At 33.1% G+C, this 23,228-nt stretch overlaps 1 protein-coding gene across 2 annotated transcripts in view; it reads right to left on the bottom strand.

Annotated features, from left to right (window-relative positions):
* The window catches only part of LOC143054480 (uncharacterized), a 292,275-nt gene that overhangs the window by 39,733 nt on the left and 229,314 nt on the right, over window positions 1-23,228 (bottom strand). The window lies entirely within an intron of this gene.

Here is a 23,228-nt window from a genome sequence, read left to right as displayed (position 1 = left end):
GTGTAAATACATGTACATGTTTGTTTATCAAAAAGCATTAAAAATATAAATATATAAAAAAGAAGATGTGGTATGATTGCCAATGAGACAACTATCCACAAAAGACCAAAATGACACAAACATCAACAACTATACTAGTAGGTCACCGTACGGCCTTCAACAATGAGCATTGAGCCCATACCGCATAGTCATCTGTAAAAGGCCCCGATAAGACAATGTAAAACAATTCAAACGAGAAAACTAACGGCCTTATTTATGTGAAAAAATGAATGAAAAACAAATAACACATAAACAAACGACAACCACGGATATACTCACTTTTGCTGTGCTGCGACTCCCCAAAAGTTTAAAGAATTGAAACCAACTTTGGGACGTACATGTACATCTATACAGAGGGACAAGGGTAAAACGTATTGCCCCCTCCGCTATGGCAGAGGCAAAATTAAAAAAAAATCATACAGATTTGATTAGTTCCCTTTCACAGCATGCAGGTAGAGCCTCATATTACTTCAATACATGTGATACAAATGTGTTTACAAATGTAGTGTAAGCTTAAGTAATTATAAGCAAAAGTATGTCCATAAAAAATATTTCCTTTTCATTGAACAACAGAAATTAGCTCAGCACCTTTTTCTTTTTTTTTTTCATACTACACCAGAAGAGTGTTACATTTTGAAAGTCATACAAAATTTGGGACTAACTTTGAAGTTTTGTAACTTACTTTGAGCTGGAGATGTTTCTCATGTTTCGTTTTTACAATCATGACAATGGTAAACTTAATTTCTTTCTTCTAAAGATGTAATTTCTGATTGTCTCTCCAAGTTCAAACATGTGCCTTTCTTAACCATCATACGGCACATAGAGGAACTTGGAAACAAAGCCCAGATTAATGACAATTCATTCTTTCCCAAACATTGCAGACCGGTGTCAATAATTATCATATTTAATGAATTACGTTTACCTATTGTAAAACGCTTCAATGACTTTGACAAAAGATTGCAATGCAGACAAATGATTACAAGTGACTGGGAATAGAAAAACGTCATAATTACGTCAGCAAAATGGTGGTTTTGACGCTTACAATACAAATGAAGATGAAGTAATATAGCTGTCAAAATAAAGCAGATTTGTTATCAGATAAGTAAATTATATATATTTTTGATTATTTTTTTTTGCTGAATAACTATTTGTTGAAGCATTATAATAATTATTGATTAATTATAATAAATATAAAACACCAGAAAGTGAAAGTAACCTTTACATTTTACAGTGTTGGTTTAATGTTTTCCATTCAGGAATAACTGATAGATTTGTACAATATATTTTATTTCAAGGTAAACATAATTCATGCTTCAGCCATTCTTATGATTGTGTGTGGGCAAATTAAAAGGGAAAAAGGGGGGGGGGGTACATTATTTGAAATGTCATGAAAAGGCAAGTAGTATTCATGTTATTAATCTTACTCTATTGATATTTTAATAAAAACAACAATTATTAAATTAAATTATTACATTGTATTATACCTGTTAGAAACTGTTTAATCTTGAGTGTTTATTTAAAACAAATATCAAGGACTTTTGATTCTTTGTGGAGTGATTTTTGATTTTGCAGGGGGAAACTTAGATGCATTTATTGATTAAAAGATCTGTTCAACTGGGAAGAATTTCAAGCAGAACAACTTCACCAAGATGTTATGTAGCATTTCTAGTTGGAAGTCCAGCAATTTCAATTACAGACAGGAAGAGAAGTTTACTTATGATAATAACACAAAAATGAATATTCAAGAAAATCCTTTTTAATAATTTCATGAACTTTAGATGAATAGTTCATGAACTACAAGTGGACAAACAATGTTCATGAATTAAATTACTGATGAACAGTTCATGAACACAGTAGTTCATGTGTTCATGAATGATTCATGGACTGGTATATTTCATGAACAAATTCATGAATCATTCATAAAAAATTCATGAACTATACATGAACAGGACATGAACTACAAATGGACAAGCGTGTTCATGAACTATAAAATCATGAACAATTCATGAATAATAAAAGTTCAAGAACTATTTTTGTTCATGAACTTTAATGAACCAAAGAGTTCATGAACACTTTCTGTTCATGAATAGTTCATTATTCACTGGTTCATGAACATGCATGTCCATTTGTAGTTCATGTCTAGTTCATTAACTGTTCATGAATTGTGTTCATGAATCATTCATGAATCATCCATGAACATTCATGAATTATTCATAATCATTTCGCAGGGGGACTATCAAAAGGAAAAAAAAATATCTTATTTTAAATGTACATATAATTAAGTTATAATTGAACAAACAATATAATATATAACAAACAACATGCCCTTTTTAAATTTATATAATTTAAGTAAATCTATATGAATTATAAACATAAATACTGATACAATGCATAGATCCCAAATGACATATGTACATTTCTAATTACAAAATAAAAAAATACAAAATTAACGTGTAATAATTGAACAAACAATATATATAAGGCCTAAAACCAGAGGCTCCCTGGAGCCTGGAGCCGCACACCTGGTAACCTGTTGGATACCCAACAGCAGCAACCGTCCATGTTTTTTTGACAAATTGGAACAAAATGAGCAATCTTTTCCCCTAGGGTCCAATGTTAAACTATGTTCCCTGCTGGTGGCCATAATGGATCAGGTGTGGACATGTCGAATACAATTTTTAAAGAAAACCACCTAAGGACCATTGTCACCAAGTTTGGTTCCAACTGGTACAGTAGATTCAGAAGAGGAGATCTTTGAATACATTTTCCCAAAATGGCATCCATCTTGGATCATGTGTGGACATGACGGATACAATTTTGAAATGGGACCGCTCAAAGACTTTTGTGACCAAGTTTGGTTCCAATTGGCCAAGCGGTTTCAGAGGTGTAGAAAACAATAGGGGCATCCTCAGGGGTTTTCGTCAGAGCAAGGGATGACGGAGATCCCTCTCAATTAATGCCCCTTCAAAAATGGTGTATTCTTTAATACAATTTAAGAACAAGGCGGGCTTGTGATTATTTCCCCATCTGAACAAATTTTCTGAAGAAAACGCTGATCCTATGTCTCATAACTTTTTAGTTTTTTATTTAAATTGGAATTTTCATGCAGTATAATTTTTATAGTGTGGATATTATAATTGCTTCATTATATTTGTACTTTCAGTAGAAATGAATTTTTTATAGTGAAGATTAAAGAATGATCATACCACAAAGATTTATGGTTGTTTTTGTTAAACTGTGAGTTAGCATGATGCATGATTTACTGAAACCCTAATTTCCAAAACAAGTACTGTGACCGCAAATTATTCAATACAACAATTTTTTATTGGAATTCCACTGGAGAGAAATTGTCTGGCATTCCACTGATCTACTGGAATTCCACTGATTGACCAGTGATAATTCCAGTGGAATCTACTGGAATTCCACTGATTTACCAGTGATAATTCCAGTGGAATCTACTGAAATTCCACTGATTTACCAGTGAAGATTCCAGTAGATCAGTGGAATGCCAGAGAAAATACCACTGGAATTCCACTGGAACTTGTTGCATTCCACTGGAGTTACCACTGGTAAATCAGTGGAATTCCAGTAGATCAGTGGAATGCCAGACATTTTTTACCGCTGGATTCCACTGGAATTCCACTGGAATCCAGTGGTTAATCCACTGATTTTGCCAGTGGCTTTCCAGTGGAATTCCACTGGAATTTTGTCATCTTTTTCTATGGGGTTACTATGCCAAATATATTTCATAATTAGTTGATATCAGCCTGTAGTTGTTTTCTTAAATGCACCGATGAAATCAGTGTCATTGAGATTATGCTCCAACAAATTAAAGTAGCCATCTAGAATTTGCAGTGAGATAAGGCTTTTGATAATATTGAAGGCCTCAGTGTGAAATGAAGAACAGCAATAAAAGTGTTGTTTCATCAAGTGCAGTGTTGATTTTGTGTCATTTGATATATCATATATACTTTTTTTTTCAGTATACATGGTATAATAGGAATACAAGCATAAAGCATTTATATAAATTATAACAGTAGAGAAAGATACAACATTTGTATTTGCATATTAAAATGGTTGCAAGAATAAAATGAACAAGAGTGCACACGCTGAAATGTCTCGCCTTCTATACTAATCATTGATATTATGTTGATAGTCCTAAGTATAAAGCTTAGTTTTATTACAACTGTCTCATAAACTTAACATTAACCAAGATAACTAAACAAAGACCAATGAACCTTGAAAATGAGGTCAAGGTCAGATGAACCATGCCAGGCAGACATGTACAGCTAACAATGCTTCTATACAACATATATAGTTGACCCATTACTTATACATGTTATAGTTTAAGAAAAATAGACCAAAACACAAAAACTTAACACTGTGCAATGAACCGTGAAAATGATGTCACGGTCAAATAAAACCTGCGCGACTGACATAAAGATCATAAAATATTTCCATACACCAAATATAGTTGACCTATGGCATACAGTATTAGATAAAAAGACCAAAACTCAAAAACTTAACTTTGACCCCTGAACCATGAAAATGAGGTCAAGGTCACATGACATCTGCCCGCTAGACATGTACACCTTACCATCATTCCATACAACAAATATAGTATACCTATTGCATATAGTATGAGAAAAACAGACCAAAACACAAAAATTTAACTATAACCACTGAACCATGAAAATGAGGTCAAGGTCAGATGACACCTGCCAGTTGGACATGTACACCTTACAGTCATTCCATACACCGAATATACTAGCCCTATTGCTTATAGTATCTGAGATATGGACTTGACCACCAAAACTTAACCTTGATCACTGATCCATGAAATGAGGTCGAGGTCAAGTGAAAACTAACTGACAGACGTGAGGACCTTGCAAGGTACTCACATACCAAATATAGTTATCCTATTACTTATAATAAGAGAGAATTCAACATTACAAAAAATTTGAACTTTTTTTTCAAGTGGTCACTGAACCATGAAAATGAGGTCAAGGACATTGGACATGTGACTGACGGAAACTTCGTAACATGAAGCATCTATATACAAAGTATGAAGCATCCAGGTCTTCCACCTTCTGAAATATAAAGCTTTTAAGAAGTGAGCTAACACCGCCGCCGTAGCCGCCGCCGCCGTAGCCGCCGCCCCCGCCGGATCACTATCCCTATGTCGAGCTTTCTGCAACAAAAGTTGCAGGCTCGACAAAAACTATAGGCATTAAATCAGTTAAAATAAAAGTGCATATAGTTTCCTTAATTCCAACAACCATGTAAATGAAATAAAAACTTTACATATTTATGATCCAAACTGCTTTCACGAATTTACCTTCCTCAGCTAGCGCAATGCTTAAGTAAAGTGCAAAGATAGTAAAGAGTTTATTAATCCTAGCATAGTGATTTAATTCACAACATATAACATTAACATATTTCGTTAATCTAACTCTAGTATGAAAAATAAAGAAAATGTTCATATTACTAATAAACCAGAAATTCATATGTTAAACAATTCTTTTAGCACTGGCTGAACCATTAAAATGAGGTCAAGGACAATGTACATATGGCTGACAGAAAATTCTTAACATTTAGCATCATTTGTATTTAAGCTTTGAAGCATGAAGGTTTTCCATCTCCTTAAATATAAAGCTTTATTCAAATGAGGTCTAGGTCCTGCTTCACATGTGGCATTGGTGGTGTTGCTCTTGCAAAATGAAATCAGGGCATAATTGGGTAAGGGTTACAACAGAGTAAATTAGGAAAACAATTAAATGATAACAAGGGAGCCTACTTTTATCAATCCCAACAATAGACTAGTGCATATCTCAAATAAGTCAAACCAAGTGTACTTATTATAGTAAATGCACAACATGTGCAAAACTGACATACATCTGACGTATAGTAACTATGGAACGACAGACAAACACATTTTTGAAAATCAAAGTAAATATTTATTCCATCGATTTAAATACTGCATAAATATTTCATTTAATTTTATTAAAGCATTCTCCAGACAGACAGGGCGAACAGAAAGACGGACAAGGGTGTACCATATTACATATTGACTATGAAAGGCAAATAAATTAGAACAAGCATTCTGAGAGTATTGCATGGCAATATATAATCCCTTATCGATTAAAAATGCATCGCACTGGAACAAAATGCTAACTGAATTAGTAATTTATGATATTATCTGTATATATATAAATGCTCCACAGGTCGCAGCTTGATATAACTACAGAGGTCGAACCCTAAACAGTTAAGGCAAGTATAGATACAACATTCAAGCATGATACAGCTCTGAATTAGCATGGTGATTAAACATTTGACACAACATACACAGTAGTCTACAGCCGTGGTGGACTTCTGTCATTTCCTTGCGCCCACGGTGGGCTTGGGCATTGGATGGATATCTTTAGTCCACGCCCACTTACGGGTCCACAGTATAGAGTGGGATTCACGCCCACTGCTGTCCATGGAAGATTGGGTAGGCGGAAGGTGTTCCATTAACATTATATTACGGTGAATTACCAGCTATATGTTTATTGATTTGTAAATGTATTGATAGCAGATTTTACACTTCATATACCCATCTGATAATTAAGAATTGTGAATTTTTTTGCATTGTTTTGTAAATAAATTTTTGTGCATTAGCTTAATTATTTATATAAAGTTAAGTTTGTATTGGTTTTACATCAATGATTGACATGTAGATACAATGTACAATAACCAAGGTGACACTGGATGTATGTCAACAGACTGCATAGACAGTAGAAATCAAGCCAATGAAATAACATGTGATAATAAGAGGCATTTCTTGTCATGTTCTTAAAAGTCATAAGTTGGTCACTACATCCTTTAAGTCATAATTATATGATCCATTTGTCACACAAAATTGATTCAACTCGAACATATTAAACTGTAAATAATGCATGGAAAGACCTTGTAAATTATCGAAAAAAATTACTGCTTAGGCCATAATAAATAATAGGTTTGTTTGCCCAAACGCTACCTACCCAGAAAAAAGCTGCCTACTCAAATTCTTTTATTGTCCTGATTTGAAGAAGTTTTTTTTTAATCAAATAGGCATGAAGACTAATAAACATCTGATACTTCAATTTCTTTAAAAAAAAAAAAGAAAAGAAAATGCCTAACTACCTACTGACTGTCTCAAGCTTTGGGTAGGGTTTGGGCAAACTAAAATATTTTTAAGTGTGGCCTTATTATATAAAAATTCTGTCATGAAATTTCTCTTATTCGCCAATGAACCACAGTGATTTTCTTTCAACATGTTTTGTCCGTATGCAGAAGTTTTAACAATACTTCGGTGAGTTTGTAACTTGTTAATTCATTCAAGAGAATAGTCATAAATCAAAGAATCACAATCGTGCTATTTGATAGATTACAACATTTCTTCTTGCGTGCAAAGTAATAGGAAATTCCTAAAAGACCTGTTGAATTTAAAATTAACCACACATCCAACCCTGTGCCCTCAAAACAGATGGTTTCTTTTCTGAATTTTTCCCAATTTATTGTGTGCACATGTATACAGCTCATACGGTCACCAATATGAGCAAAACAGGGCTTCGTTTGTAGAAAAGATATGTTTAAGATTATAACACAATGTTGACTGCGGTACACCTATTTTTGACATTTTTAACTATTATGTCTGTTTGTTTTCTTCACACATCGTTGTCAATATGAAATGACTGTCATACAAGGGAGAGGTGTAGCTAGCTACATGTATAAAATTAGGTTTAATCCACCATTTTCTACATTAGAAAATGCTTGTACCATGTCAGGAATATGACAGTTGTTATCCATTCGCTTGATGTGTTTGAGCTTTTAAATTTGCCATTTGATAAGGGACTTTCCGTTTTGAATTTTCCACGGAGTTCAGTATCATTGTGATTTTACTTTTTATCTATTTTCTTGGACACTTCTGACATGTATTTGGGCCTTCATATGAGGGTGTGTATAAAGTTTACAAAATAGAGAAAAATGCCAACCAGATGCTCCGCAGGGCGTAGCTTTATACGACCGCAGAGGTTGAACACTGAACGGTTGGGGCAAGTATGGACACAACATTCAAGCTGGATTCAGCTCTAAATTTGGATTGTGATTAAATAGTTGACACAGCATAGGTTTCTGACACAGAATGAATGTGTTCTAATGAACTTAAATTTTTTGTTTTCTCTTAGAGCAATTCACTATGCTGTTGAATAGTAATCCTCTCAAAAAAATGTTTGAAGAAATTTTCTTTTTATTTATGAAATTTCAAATGAGAAAAATTGAACCCAATTTTTTTAATCACATCCCCCTTTCCATTATTCCAAAACAAATCTCAATTAAAATATTCTAATGAAGTTTGCAACAATAACTACTCATTTAAATACATCATAAAATATTAAGATGTAAAAAAACTGCTTGTTATCACTGAATGGTAAAGATTATTTTAATTTATCAGTTGGTAGTTAAAAGTGAATATACATTGTATATTGTATATAACAAAGATTTAAGTTGATTCTGGACAAAGAAAGATAACTCCAATTAAAAAAAATTCTTGCTATTGCACAATATTGTGCAATAAGATATTTCTTGCTTACTATTCTGGACAAAGAAAGATAACTCTAATTAAATTTTTTTTTGCTATTTCACAATATTGTGCAGTTAGATATTTCTTGCCATTGCGCAATACTGTGCAATTGAAAGGACTTGCTATTGCACAATATTTAATATAATAATTTTAGATCCTGATTTGGACCAACTTGAAAACTGGGCCCATAATCTAAAAACTAAGTACATGTTTAGATTCAGCATATCAAAGAGGCCCAAGAATTCAATTTTTGTTAAAATCAAACTTAGTTTAATATTGGACCCTTTGGACTTTAATGCGCGTAGACCAATTTGAAAACAGGACCAAAAATGAAGAATCTACATACACAGTTAGATTTGGCATATCAAAGAACCCCATTTATTCAACTTTTGATGAAATCAAACAAAGTTTAATTTTGGACCCCGATTTGGAACAACTTGAAAACTGGGCCAATAATCAAGAATCTAAGTACATTTTTAGATTCAACATATCAAAGAACACAACCGATTCATTTTTTGTCAAAATCAAACTAAGTTTAATTTTGGACCCTTTGGACCTTAATGTAGACCAATTTGAAAACGGTACCAAAAGTTAAGAATCTACATACACAGTTAGATTCGGTATATCAAAGAACCCCAATTATTCAATTTTGATGAAATCAAACAAAGTTTAATTTTGGACCCTTTGGGCCCCTTATTCCTAAACTGTTGGGACCTAAACTCCCAAAAATAAGAGGCTCTCAAGAGCCTGAATCGCTCACCTGAATTTTTTTGGTTTAATCTCTCATCAATGATTATTTTGGCTTTTCAATTTATTTAAATGTTCTTTGAATCGTCCTATTTTCTTCAAAAGCAAAAAAAAAATCATTTTCTCCTATGTTCTATTTTAGCCATAGGATCTATGTTTCTTGACATACAAGGAAATGAAATATAAAATTTATACTAGATACTCTGAAACTCTAAAACTCATTTAGCCTAAGTTTGGCTGAAATTGATACAGCAGTTTCAAAGGAGAAGATTTTTTAAAGTAAGTCAACATGATGAACAAATTGTGAAAAAAGTCTTTAAAGGGCAATAACTCCTTAAGAGGTCAATTGACAATTTTGGTCATATTGACTTATTTGTAGATCTTACTTTGCTTAACATTTTTGCTATTAACAGTTTATCTGTATCTATAATAATATTCAAGATAATGACCAAAAACTGCAAAATTTCCTTAAAATTACCAATTAAGTGGCAGCAACCCAACAATGGTTTGTTTGATTCATCTGAAAATTTCAGGGCTGATAGATCTTGACCTAATGAACATTTTTACCCCATGTCAGATCTGCTCTAAATGCTTTCGTTTTTGAGATATAAGCCAAAAACTGCATTTGACCCCTATGTTCTATTTTAAGTAACGGCGGCCATGTTTTTTGACGGATCAAAAATCGAAGCACACACTTTGTGCAGGATAATCTAAGGAACAATCATGCTAAGTTTCATCCAAATCCATTCAGCAGTTTCAGAGGAGAAGATTTTTTAAAGTTAGCAAATATGATGAACAAATTGTGAAAAATTGTCATTAAAGGACAATAACCCCTTAAGGGGTCAATTGACAATTTTGGTCATATTGACTTATTTGTAGATCTTACTTTGCTGATCATTTTTGCTGTTTACAGTTTATCTTTATCTATAATAATATTCAAGATAATGACCAAAAACTGCAAAATTTCCTTAAAATTACCAATTAAGTGGCAGCAACCCAACAATGGTTTGTTTGATTCATCTGAAAATTTCAGGGCTGATAGATCTTGACCTAATGAACATTTTTACCCCACGTCAGATTTGCTCTAAATGCTTTCGTTTTTGAGATATAAGCCAAAAACTGCATTTGACCCCTATGTTCTATTTTAAGTAACGGCGGCCATGTTTTTTGACGGATCAAAAATCGAAGCACACACTTTGTGCAGGATACTCTAAGGAACAATCATGCTAAGTTTCATTCAAATCCATTCAGTAGCTTCAGAGGAGAAGATGTTTGAAAAATTGTTAACGACGACAGACAACGACGACGGACGCCAAGTGATGAGAAAAGCTCACATGGCCTTTTAGGCCAGGTGAGCTAACAATACCAACCTTCCTTTTATGGTCATAAACCTTGTGTTTAAATTTCATAGATTTCTATTTACTTATACTAACGTTATGGTGCGAAAACCAAGATAAATGCATATTTGGGTCCCTTTTTGGCCCCTAATTCCTAAACTGTTGGGACCCTAACTCCCATAATCAATACCAACCTTCCTTTTATGGTCATAAACCTTGTGTTAAAATTTCATAGATTTCTATGCCTTTTTACTTAAGTTATTGTGCAAAAACCAAGAATAATGCTTATTTGGGCCCTTTTTTGGCCCCTAATTCCTAAACTGTTGAAACTAAAACTCCCAAAATCAATCCCAACCTTTCTTTTGTGGTCATAAACCTTGTGTCAAAATTTCATAGATTTCTATTAACTTAAACTAAAGTTATAGTGCGAAAACCAAGAAAATGCTTATTTGGGCCCTTTTTGGCCCCTAATTCCTAAAATGTTGGGACCAAAACTCCCATAATCAATACCAACCTTCCTTTTATGGTCATAAACCTTGTGTTAAAATTTCATAGATTTCTATGCCTTTTTACTAAAGTTAGAGTGCGAAAACTAAAAGTATTCGGACGACGACGACGACGCCAACGTGATAGCAATATACGACGAAATTTTTTTCATAATTTGCGGTCGTATAAAAACTAATGAATAGAGAAAACTAGAGGCTCTAAATAGCCTGTGTCGCTCACCTAGGTATATGTCCATACTCAGCAATGGACTCTCTCCAACATTGTAGACAAGAATAGAATGCATGACAAACATTTATTTTTTATTGATCTTTATATATTGGTGATCATTTTGTCTGTTTAGTGTCTCTCTATCTTCAAACAAAACACAAAAAAAGGTGAAATAATAATGTGTCCATAGTACACGGATGCCCCACTCGCACTATTTTTTTCTATGATCAGTGGACCATGAAATTGGGATCAACACTATAATTTGGCATGAAAATTAGAAAGATCATAACATAGGAGACATGTGTACTAAGTTTCAAGTTGATTAAACTTTGGGCCAGGTGAGCTAAAAAAGCAAAAAAATTAGAACAGTTGTTTGAGCAAGTATAAATAATAACTATGGAACATAAAAGAATAACGTACATTATTATGTCATCCATTACAGAAATGAAAAAAAATTGTTGCAACATTCTTACAATATTGTTACTGCAACAATATTTGTTTGAGAGAAAATTGCAAAAATTGCAGCAATTTTGCTGCAATGTTGAAAGAAAGAGTTTGTTTGCTAGAAAGTTGTAAGATCTTTTTCTTAATCTTATTTAGGAATTACTATTTGCAACAATGTTGCAAGAAACTTTTCTTTTAAAATGTCAGACACTATAGGTTGCACGGATGTTACAAGCATTTTTCTATAAAAATATTACATCTGATTATTTTTCAAAGATTACGCCCACTGCTTTCCACAAAAAATCGGGTGGGCAGAAGTAGTTCATTTAACGTTATATATAACAGTGAATTAGCTGCTATCTCATTTTTTAAATGTGGCCCTACAACAAGAATTAATAGACCCAGAAAGAAGTCTGTTAAATATTTTGTAATGAACAATAACTATTAAGAGATTATAATTTTTATTGATATAATAAAAACAACCAATCCAACATGCATCGTTTTAGTTTAATTCGTCATATTTCATTGTATTAACACACAAAAAATTACATGCATCCTGGACTCAACAAAATCTATTGGGAATCACCATTTCTAAAAGTGATCACTATGAAAAATTCCTAATGAGAACCCTGCTATATGTTTATTGAATTGTAAATGAAATGATATCAACTTGTATCAGTTTTTACACTTCATGTACCCATCTGTGAATAAAGAATTGTTGAATTGTTTGCATTGTTTTGTTAATAAATTAGTGTGCCTTTGCTTAATTGTGTATCTTAAGTTCAATTTGTATTGATTTCACGATGAATGGTTTTTTTCTCTGTTTTCTCGGAAACTCGTGACATATATTTAACTTGTCTTATTCATATTCTATCAATCAAGTAATTCTTTCCATCAGTATTTTTTTTTTCTATTCGTTTAATTGTTAATATTGCTAAAATCTAATGTTGCACATTAATTTGGAAAAAAAGGTATATTCTATTCTATATATTAGATTTACAACGGACAGACTAGTAAAGAAATCAAGCTTATTTCGAATATAATTGAAATTACAATAGTCAATAGTAATTGCCAAAGGGTCTATAGACATTAGACATTATTTTATTTACCAATCATGGGCCTTGTCAGGCAAGATACTAAAAAAGCCTATATATAAGGGTGTGAGTGGAGTATACAGAATAGAGAAAAATAGCCAATAAAATTATCCGCAGGGCGCAGCTTGATACGACCACAGAGGTCGAACCCTGAACAGTTGGGGCAAGTATGGACACAACATTCAAGCTTGATACAAGTCTGCATTTGGATTGTGATCAAATATTTGACACAGCATAGGTTTCTGACACAGAATGAATGTATTCTAAGATCTTAAAAATTATAAATTGGACATTTACCTATTATGATCCAATATCCAAAATATAAATACATGGTTATATAATTTCACCATATCAAAGAACCCCAAGAATTCAATTTTTTATGAAATCAGAGAAAGTTTAATTTTGGACCCTTTTGACCTCAATGTTGACCAATTTGATAACGGGGCACAAAAATCAAAAATCTAAATACATGGTTAGTTTCGGCATATCAAAACCCCAATAATTCAATTTTTGATGAAATCAAACAAAGTTTAATTTTGAACCCTTTAGACCTAAATGTGGACCAATTTAAAAACAGAACCCAAAATCCAAAAAATGTAATACACGGTTAGATTCAGCATATAAAAGAATCCCATATATTCAATTTTTGTTGAAATCAAACAAAGTTTAATTTTTGACCCCAATTTGGACCAACTTGAAAACTGGGTCCATAATTAAAAATCTAAATACATGTTTAGATTCAGCATATCAAAGAACCCCAAGAATTCAATTTTTGTTAAAATCAATCTAAGTTTAATTTTGGACGGTTTGGACCTTAATGTAGACCCATTTGAAAACGGGACCAAAAATTAAGAATCTAAATACATGGTGAGATTCGGCATATCAAAGAACCCCAATAATTCAATTTTTGATGAAATCAAACAAAGATTAATTTTGGGCACTTTGGACCTCAATGTGGACCTATTTAAAAAGGGGGCCCAAAATTCAAATCTTAATACGCGGTTAGATTTAGCATTTTAAAAAACAGGAAGAATTCAAGAATAAAACCCCATTGAAATTGGTCAAGAAATAAGCAATTTATACAAAGTATTAGAAAAGTATTGTTTTCGGCCCCTAATTCCTAAAAAAATGGGGCCAAAACCCCCAAAATCAATCCCAACCTTCCATTTTTGGTATGGAACCTTTAAGGTACAATTTCAGAAAGATCCATACACTTACACACAAGTTATTGTCTGGAAACTAGAAAAATGCTTATATTGACCCCTTTTTATTCCCTAAATTCCTAAACTGTTGGGACCACAACCCCCAAAATCAATCCGAACCTTCCCTTTGTAGTTTCAAACCTTGTGTTTGAATTTCATAGAGGTCCATTCACTTAAACTAAAATTATTGTCCTGAAACTAATGGTCTTCGGACGACACGGACGACAACGACGTGATACCAATATATGACTGCAATTTTTTGCGGTCGTATAAAACATGAGAACACAAGCTTTTAATCCTATATGAATGTGATAAGTAAACTAGAGGCTCTAAAGAGCCTGTGTCGCTCACCTTGGTCTAGGTGCATATTAAACAAAGGACACAAATGGATTCATGACAAAATTGTATTTTGGTGATGGTGATGTGTTTGAAGTTCTTTCTTTACTGAACGATTTTGCTTCTTACAATTATATCTATAATGAACTTTGCCCATTAGTAACAGAGAACTATATTTGGTAAAAATTTACATAAATTTACCAAATTAATGAAAATTGTTAAAAATTGACTATAAAGGGCAATAACTCCTTAAGGGGTCAACTGACCATTTTGGTCATGTTGACTTATTTGTAGATCTTACTTTGCTGAACATTATTGCTGTTTACAATTTATCTCTATCTATAATAATATTCAAGATAATAACCAAAAACAGCAAAATTTCCTCAAAATTATCAACTCAGGGGCAGCAACCCAACAACCGATTGACCGATTCATCTGAAAATTTCAGGGCAGATAGATCTTGACCTGATAAACATTTTTATTCCATGTCAGATTTCCTCAAAATGCTTTGGTTTTTGAGTTATAAGCCAAAAACTGCATTTTACCCCTATGTTCTATTTTTAGCGGTGGCGGCCATCTTGGTTGGTTGACCAGGTCATGCCACACATTTTTTAAACTAGATACCCAAAGATGATTGTGGCCAAGTTTGGATTAATTTGGCCCAGTAGTTTCAGAGGAGAAGATTTTTGTAAAAGATTAATTTATGAAAAATGGTTAAAAATTGACTATAAAGGGCAATAACTCCTAAACGGGTCAACTGACCATTTTGGTCATGTTGACTTATTTGTAGATCTTACTTTGCTGAACATTATTGCTGTTTACAGTTTATCTCTATCTATAATAATATTCAAGATAATAACCAAAAACAGCAAAATTTCCTCAAAATTACCAATTCAGGGGCAGCAACCCAACAACCGATTGACCGATTCATCTGAAAATTTCAGGGCAGATAGATCTTGACCTGATAAACATTTTTATCCCATGTCAGATTTCCTCAAAATGCTTTGGTTTTTGAGTTATAAGCCAAAAACGGCATTTTACCCCTTTGTTCTATTTTTAGCCGTGGCGGCCATCTTGGTTGGTTGACCAGGTCATGCCACACATTTTTTAAACTAGATACCCCAAAGATGATTGTGGCCAAGTTTGGATTAATTTGGCCCAGTAGTTTCAGAGGAGAAGATTTTTGTAAAAGATTACTTTAATTAACGAAAAATGGTTAAAAATTGACTATAAAGGGCAATAACTCCTAAACGGGTCAACTGACCATTTTGGTCATGTTGACTTATTTGTAGATCTTACTTTGCTGAACATTATTGCTGTTTACAGTTTACCTCTATCTATAATAATATTCAAGATAATAACCAAAAACAGCAAAATTTCCTCAAAATTACCAATTCAGGGGCAGCAACCCAACAACCGATTGATCTGAAAATTTCAGGGCAGATAGATCTTGACCTGATAAACATTTATACCCCATGTCAGATTTGCTCTAAATGCTTTGGTTTTTGAGTTATAAGCCAAAAACTGCATTTTACCCCTATGTTCTAATTTTAGCCGTGGCGGCCATCTTGGTTGGTTGACCGGGTCACGCCACACATTTTTTAAACTAGATACCCCAATGATGATTGTGGCCAAGTTTGGTTTGATTTGGCCCAATAGTTTCAGAGGAGAAGATTTTTGTAAAAGTTAACGACGACGGACGCCGGACGCAAAGTGATGGGAATAGCTCACTTGGCCCTTCGGGCCAGGTGAGCTAAAAAGCATATATTATATTTGCGAAAAGAAGACTGTTACTTTCCCCTACAGAAAACTAGTGGCTCTAAAGAGCCTGTGTCGCTCACCTTGGTCTATGTGAATATTAAACAAAGGAAGAAGATGGATTCATGACAAAATTGTGTTTTGGTGATGTGATGTGTTTGTACATCTTACTTTACTGAATATTCTTGCTGCTAACAATTATCTCTATCTATAATGAACTTGGCCCAGTAGTTTCAGTGGACAATTTTAGTAAAAATTTACAAATTTTATGAAAATTGTTAAAAATTGACTCTAAAGGACAATAACTCCTTAGGGGGTCAATTGACCATTTTGGTCATGTTGACTTATTTTTAGGTCTTACTTGGCTGTACATTATTGCTGTTTACAGTTTATCTCTATCTATAATAACATTCAAGATAATAACCAGGCAGCCTGTTAATAGGGGCAGCAACCCAACAACGGGTTCTCTGATCCATCTGAAAATTTCAGGGCAGATAAATCATGACCTGATTAACAATTTAACCCCATCAAGTTGCTCTAAATGCTTTGGTTTTTGAGTTATAAGCCAAAAACTGCATTTTACCCCCTATGTTCTATTTTTAGCTGTGGCGGCCATCTTGGTTGGTTGGCCGGGTCAATGGAAACAATTTTTTAACTTCATACCCTAATGATGATTGTGGACAAGTTTGGTTTAATTTGCCTTCGTAGTTTCAGAGGAGAAGATTTTTGTAAAAGATTACCAAAATTTACGAAAAATTGTTAAAAATTGACTATAAAGGGCAATATCTTCTTAGGAGTCAATTGACCATTTTGATCATGTTGACTTATTTGTAGATCTTACTTTGCTGAACATTATTGCCGTTCACAGTTTACCTTATGATCTATAATAATATTCAAGATAACAACCAAAAACGGCAAAATTTCCTTAAAATTACCAATTTAGAGGCAGCAACCGAACAACGGGTTCTCCGATTCAGTTATGTTATATGTTATTCAGACTCTCTCTAGACTTTACGTATGATATGTAGTAAGATCAGATAAGACAGAGAAACATTTAGACCTTTCCATAGAATTTGACCAATCGGAAACCGAGATATATAAAGAGAGTGTGAAGATACCTTTTACTGCGAGACGTGTGTTTTCAATTTGGTGTCGGTAGACAAAATATCTACGATTGACATACTTGGGTGTGATTCCTACGGATAATTCCGACAACTAAAGTAGACGTGTTATACACCATTGTGTATAAAAATCAATTTAGATATACGACATAACAAGTTTTAGCGGTGTTGACAACCCAGAAATCGGCATATAACTGAATTTCGCAACCGGCTGTCATTTTTCAAAATTGCGAGTTAAGAACCTTGTGAGGTATATAGGGAAAAAATTCTGAGACAAGTGCCTTGTGAATACAATGTCTTTTATAAATCTTTGAAAAAAAAATGAATTATTTCCCTTTGAAAAGAAATCTAGTAATTAATAAGTATTTCAACAAAATTTTATTCTAAGGAAAGGGCTTTAACTGAACAAGGAGAAAAGCTAAAATCGTGAAAATCGAACTTGACCTGTAACTTGTCATGATAAAACAATACACTAAATATCAAATCAATATCTTCAAGCATGAAAAAAAAAGTCTGGAAAACTGATTTGCTGGACTGACGGATGGACAGACAGACGGACAGAGTGCAAACCTAATGTCCCCTTTGACTTCGTCGGTAGGGGACTAAAAATCTGAAGGGTTATTTCCCTTTGAACATAACTATGGCTTACCATAGCATTCTAACATTACATATATAATTATTAATAATGTAATTAACTTCAAACTGTCTAATAATATTAATTATAATCATCACCACTTAAGAAATAGATTTTTTTTCAATAAATCTGTCACTTCAATTTTTATTGTGAGATAAGACATTTACCTTTAGCTTAGTCATAATATGATAACAATATACAAGAGTGCACACACTGAAATGGCTCGCCTTCTTTACTAATCATTTAAAGACGCCTCCGGGTGCGGGAATTTCTCGCTACATTGAAGACCTGTTGGTGACCTTCTGCTGTTGTTTTTTTATTTGGTCGGGTTGTTGTCTCTTTGACACATTCCCCATTTCCATTCTCAATTTTATATACTATGTTGATAGTCCTAAGTATAAAGCTTTATCACAACTGTCACATAAACTTAACATTAACCAAGATAGCTAAACAAAGGCCAATGAGCCATGAAAATGAGGTCAAGGTCAGATGAACCATGCCAGACAGACATTTGCAGCTAACAAAGCTTCCATACAACAAATATAGTTGACCTATTACTTATAGTTCAAGAAAAATAGACCAAAACACAAAAATTTAACACTGTTCAATGAACCGTGCAATTCAGGTCATGGTCAAATAAACCTGTGGGACTGACATACAGATCATAATATATTTCCATACACCAAATATAGTTGACCTTTGGCATATAATATTAGATAAAAAGACCAAAACTTAAAAACTTAACTTTGACCACTGAACCATGAAAATGAGGTCAAGGTCAGATTAAATCTGCCCGCTAGACATGTACACCTTACAATCATTCCATACAACAATTATAGTAGACCTATTGCATAAAGTATGAGAAAAACAGACCAAAACACAAAAACTTAACTATAACCACTGAACCATGAAAATGAGGTCAAGGTCAGATGACACCTGCCAATTGGACATGTACACCTTCCAGTCCTTTCATACACCAAATATACTAGCCCTATTGCTTATAGTATCTGAGATATGGACTTGACCACCAAAACTTAACCTTGTTCACTGATCCATGAAATGAGGTAGAGGTCAAGTGAAAACTGTCTGACGGGCATGAGGACCTTGCAAGGTACGCACATACCAAATATAGTTATCCTATTACTTATAATAAGAGAGAATTCAACGTTACAAAAATTCTGAACTTTTTTTTCAAGTGGTCACTGAACCATGAAAATGAGGTCAAGGACATTGGACATGTGACTGACGGAAATTTCGTAACATGAGGCATCTATATACAAAGTATGAAGCATCCAGGTCTTTCGCCTTCTAAAATATAAACCTTTTAAGAAGTTAGCTAACGCCGCCGCCGCCGGATCACTATCCCTTTGTCGAGCTTTCTGCAACAAAAGTTGCAGGCTCGACAAAAATATTTAAAATACCCCTTTTGGATATTAAAAATGGCAATAACTCAAACAGGAGAAATGCTAAAATCGTGAAAATTGAACTTGACCTTCATTTTGACACAAGCAACAACATATCTAAAGGAGTAGGTTCAGTAAGATCTCTTTTTGCCCCAAAATATAGCAGTTTCACAAAATTGTTAAAATCTGAACTTTAAGCCATTAATTGGAAAGAAGAATACTTCTGTAACATAAATATGGGCTGTATCTGGCACTAGCATCATAAAGTCATGCTAAAATACTGAAATCTTTACAATTTTAGAATTTGAGTTAATTTTTAGACAGTTTCTGTCTTAAATGGAAGTGGCCGCATTTGTGTTCATTCTTAATATTTAAATGTAAGTTGTATTTGATGATAATACATAACTTATATAAAGTTGAGGATGAACACGGATGCGGCCAATTTCATTTTTGACAAAAGCCATCTGAAAAATTACATATTACGCCATATTTGATAGATTTTTAGTATTTAAGCTTGAATTGAGCATCTTTGATGACTTAATCAGTTAAAATATTTCATATTAACTAATTGAATCTATTAAAGTAGACACAAGAGTGTTAATAAAATTAACGGTAACAATTTTCTTGCACCAGATGCGCATTTCGACAATACATGTCTCTTAAACTAGAGGCTCTTAAGAGCCTGTGTCGCTCACCTCGGTCTATGTGCATATTAAACAAAGGACACAGATGGATTCATGACAAAATTGTTTTTTGGTGATGGTGCTGTGTTTGTAGGTCATACTTTACTGAACATTCTTGCTTCTTACATTTATCTCAATTTATAATGAACTTGGCCCATTAGTTACAGAGGAAAATATTTTGTTAAAATTTACAAAAAATTTACAAAATTTACAAAATTATTAAAAATTGACTATAAAGGGCAATAACTCCTTAAGGGGTCAACTGACCTTTTAAGTCATGTTGACTTATTTGTGGATCTTACTTTGCTGAACATTATTGCTGTTTACAGTTTATCTCTATCTATAATAATATTCAAGATAGTAACCAAAAACAGCAAAATTTCCTTAAAAAATTCCAATTCAGGGCCGGGGCAGCAACCAAATAACCAGTTGTCGGATTCATCTGAAAATTTTAGGACAGATATATTTTGACTTGCAAAACAATTTAACCCCCATGTCTGAATTACTTTTAATGCTTTGGTTTCAGAGTTATAAGCCAAAATCTACATTTTACCCTTATGTTCTATTTTTAGCCATGGTGGCCATCTTGGTTGGTTGGCAGGGTCATCGCACACATTTTTTAACTAAATACCTCAATGATGATTCTGGCCAAGTATGGTTTAATTTGGACCACTAGTTTTAGAGAAGATTTTTGTAAAAGATAAGAAAAAATTACGAAAAATTGGTAAAAAATGACTATAAGGCGTAAATTAAAATATTGTTTGTTTGCCCTTGACCGACCGACCCTATAAATTCTTTCCGCTTGAAAATCTTTTATTTGTATTTATCAGCGATATTTAATTTTATTTTATTCTTCCGTTCCTACAATAAATCTTATATTTGTATTTCCCGCTCAAAACTTTTTTTACCGGAATCCTCGGGTTTTATCTTTCCCGTATAAGGTCTAGTCCGTTTGGTATCACGTGAGCGTTTGACATGAACACTTGCATTTTGAGTTTCAAAGCATTCGTTTGAAATCGATATTGAAAGCTTTGAAATCATGATATGACGAACGTTACTCTGTGTCTTTATACTTGAAGAGCAGGGTTCATTCAAAAAAAAGTTTGTCCAATACAAAATTATCAACGTTTGCACAAAATATTTTGTAAACGGACGTTGTATCCTATGTAGGAATGGCCTTTGGTGATCCGTAGATCAGGATGATTATGTTCACGATGCCTTCGACCAGCATTGAAATATTATTTATATCTGACATGAACCAAAGGTCTGTAAAGTGGAGAATATTTGGCAGTAAAATCTAAAATATGTAAAGTTTTTCCATACAGATCATTTATAAATGCGATGTTAAATACATGACAATTGAGTTTCGAGTCTTGTATCATTTTTATTGGAAACTCAGGCACACACGAAAATTTAAACACTCTAGGGACTTTTTCTACTAGTAATGTATAGCTCCCCGGACATATTTTACCAGGACAAAGTTATCTCTTACAGAAAACCTTTAGGACTCGAGGTAAGCGTACAAGGTACGTAGTACAGAATATTAGTGTAAGTTAAAACTCTTAAAAGTTCCAGGCATATAAACGTTGAAAATATGCAGCACAGCCCTGTAATTTTATATTTGAAAACAAAATAGTAGTAATTAATCTCATATTCTACATGGTCCAAGACCACAATTAATTCGTAGTGCATTTCTTTTAGAACATAAATGAAAATAAAAAAAATCCCACCTGCACTTTCTCAAAGAAACTTTTACAGTCTGTTGTACTACTTTTGGGACAAATTATATCAAAATTATAGAAAACTTCATCGGCTCTAACTCAAAATATGAACAAATTTATGCTTAGGGCGTCTTGAAATCTTTTTACAGCTTCCGAAGTGCTAATTTTAAACCTTTTTCAGCTGGACCAAATCACTAATTTCTTTAAAATTCTGGACCCAAATTTCTTTACAGTGTAATTTTACCCCCTACTTGCAATTTGAGGCATTAAACATGGAGAAATAAATTTGGAAGGGGTATAAAAATTAATGGCAAGTAACCCACTGTCAACACTAGAGACTATATTTGTGAACAACGAAAATCAAGGGACGACAATTGTGGTCTCGGACCTAATAGGATAGAAAGAGTTAACAAATCTTAAAAAAACTTGGTATGACAAAAGCTTAATGAATCATAACACTGCTTACAAAGTTTCATGACAATAGGATGTATATTATAGACAATAAGTTAAGTTCAATACTCATCTTTGTGTGTAAAATTTTGACGTTAAAATTGAAAAAAATCAACTATCAACATTTGGGGCTTTAAAAATTAAAATATTGCCAAAAAATACTTTTTAAATGCCTTAATATATAACTTATCATACACTAAAAGCAATAGAGTACTCATTTGATTGATCAGACTTGGCATAATTATTCAAAAGTCAAATTTATATGAGCCTGCGCCTAAAGGCTGAAGGGGGGCCTTACATGAAGATGTAATATTTTCCAGCAATTTTAAATTTGTGAAGCTTTTTGGTTATAAATAATCCTTACATATGTATTGAAAGTACTTTAAATGGAAAGAAAAGTTACAAATAATATATCATATTAGTTTAAAAGTGTCTTAGGCCAAGTAAGACTGGAAAAAAATTAGGGTCAGTTTAGGCCGTGCCACATATTTACATTTAAAAATGCATATTGAGGCTATAAGAAATAAAAACTTGTATCTTTTTTATCATTTCTATACTCATGTGACATGATACAACAAATCTGAGCAAAAAAAGACTCTTGCAATTAACCTTTCTTACAAACAGTATGGTCTTATACAAAGATTTTTGCCTTTTCAGGGAAAAACTTGCATGCAATTTATTCTCAACAGGCTTATATTTAAACCACTTGCTATCCTACAGAAGAAAAGAAAGATTTTATGTGAAATGGAACAGGTACAATAAACATAGTAAAGTGCTTTTGATACAAATTTAGTGAGGTCTTTATTATGGACTTCAAATTTTATGTACCAAGCTCCCCACTTTTGACTTCATCCAAACAGGGCGTTAGACAAGGGTCATTTATACAACACATTTTGCACATTTTGTCTGAGATAATCTTCTTTTCTGTAGATTCAGAGTTCAT

This window comes from Mytilus galloprovincialis, chromosome 12 (genome assembly GCF_965363235.1).
Source record: "Mytilus galloprovincialis chromosome 12, xbMytGall1.hap1.1, whole genome shotgun sequence".
Classification (NCBI taxonomy): domain Eukaryota; kingdom Metazoa; phylum Mollusca; class Bivalvia; order Mytilida; family Mytilidae; genus Mytilus; species Mytilus galloprovincialis.
Note: the sequence above shows the minus strand (reverse complement) of the source record. Positions and strands in the feature narration are given on the sequence as shown.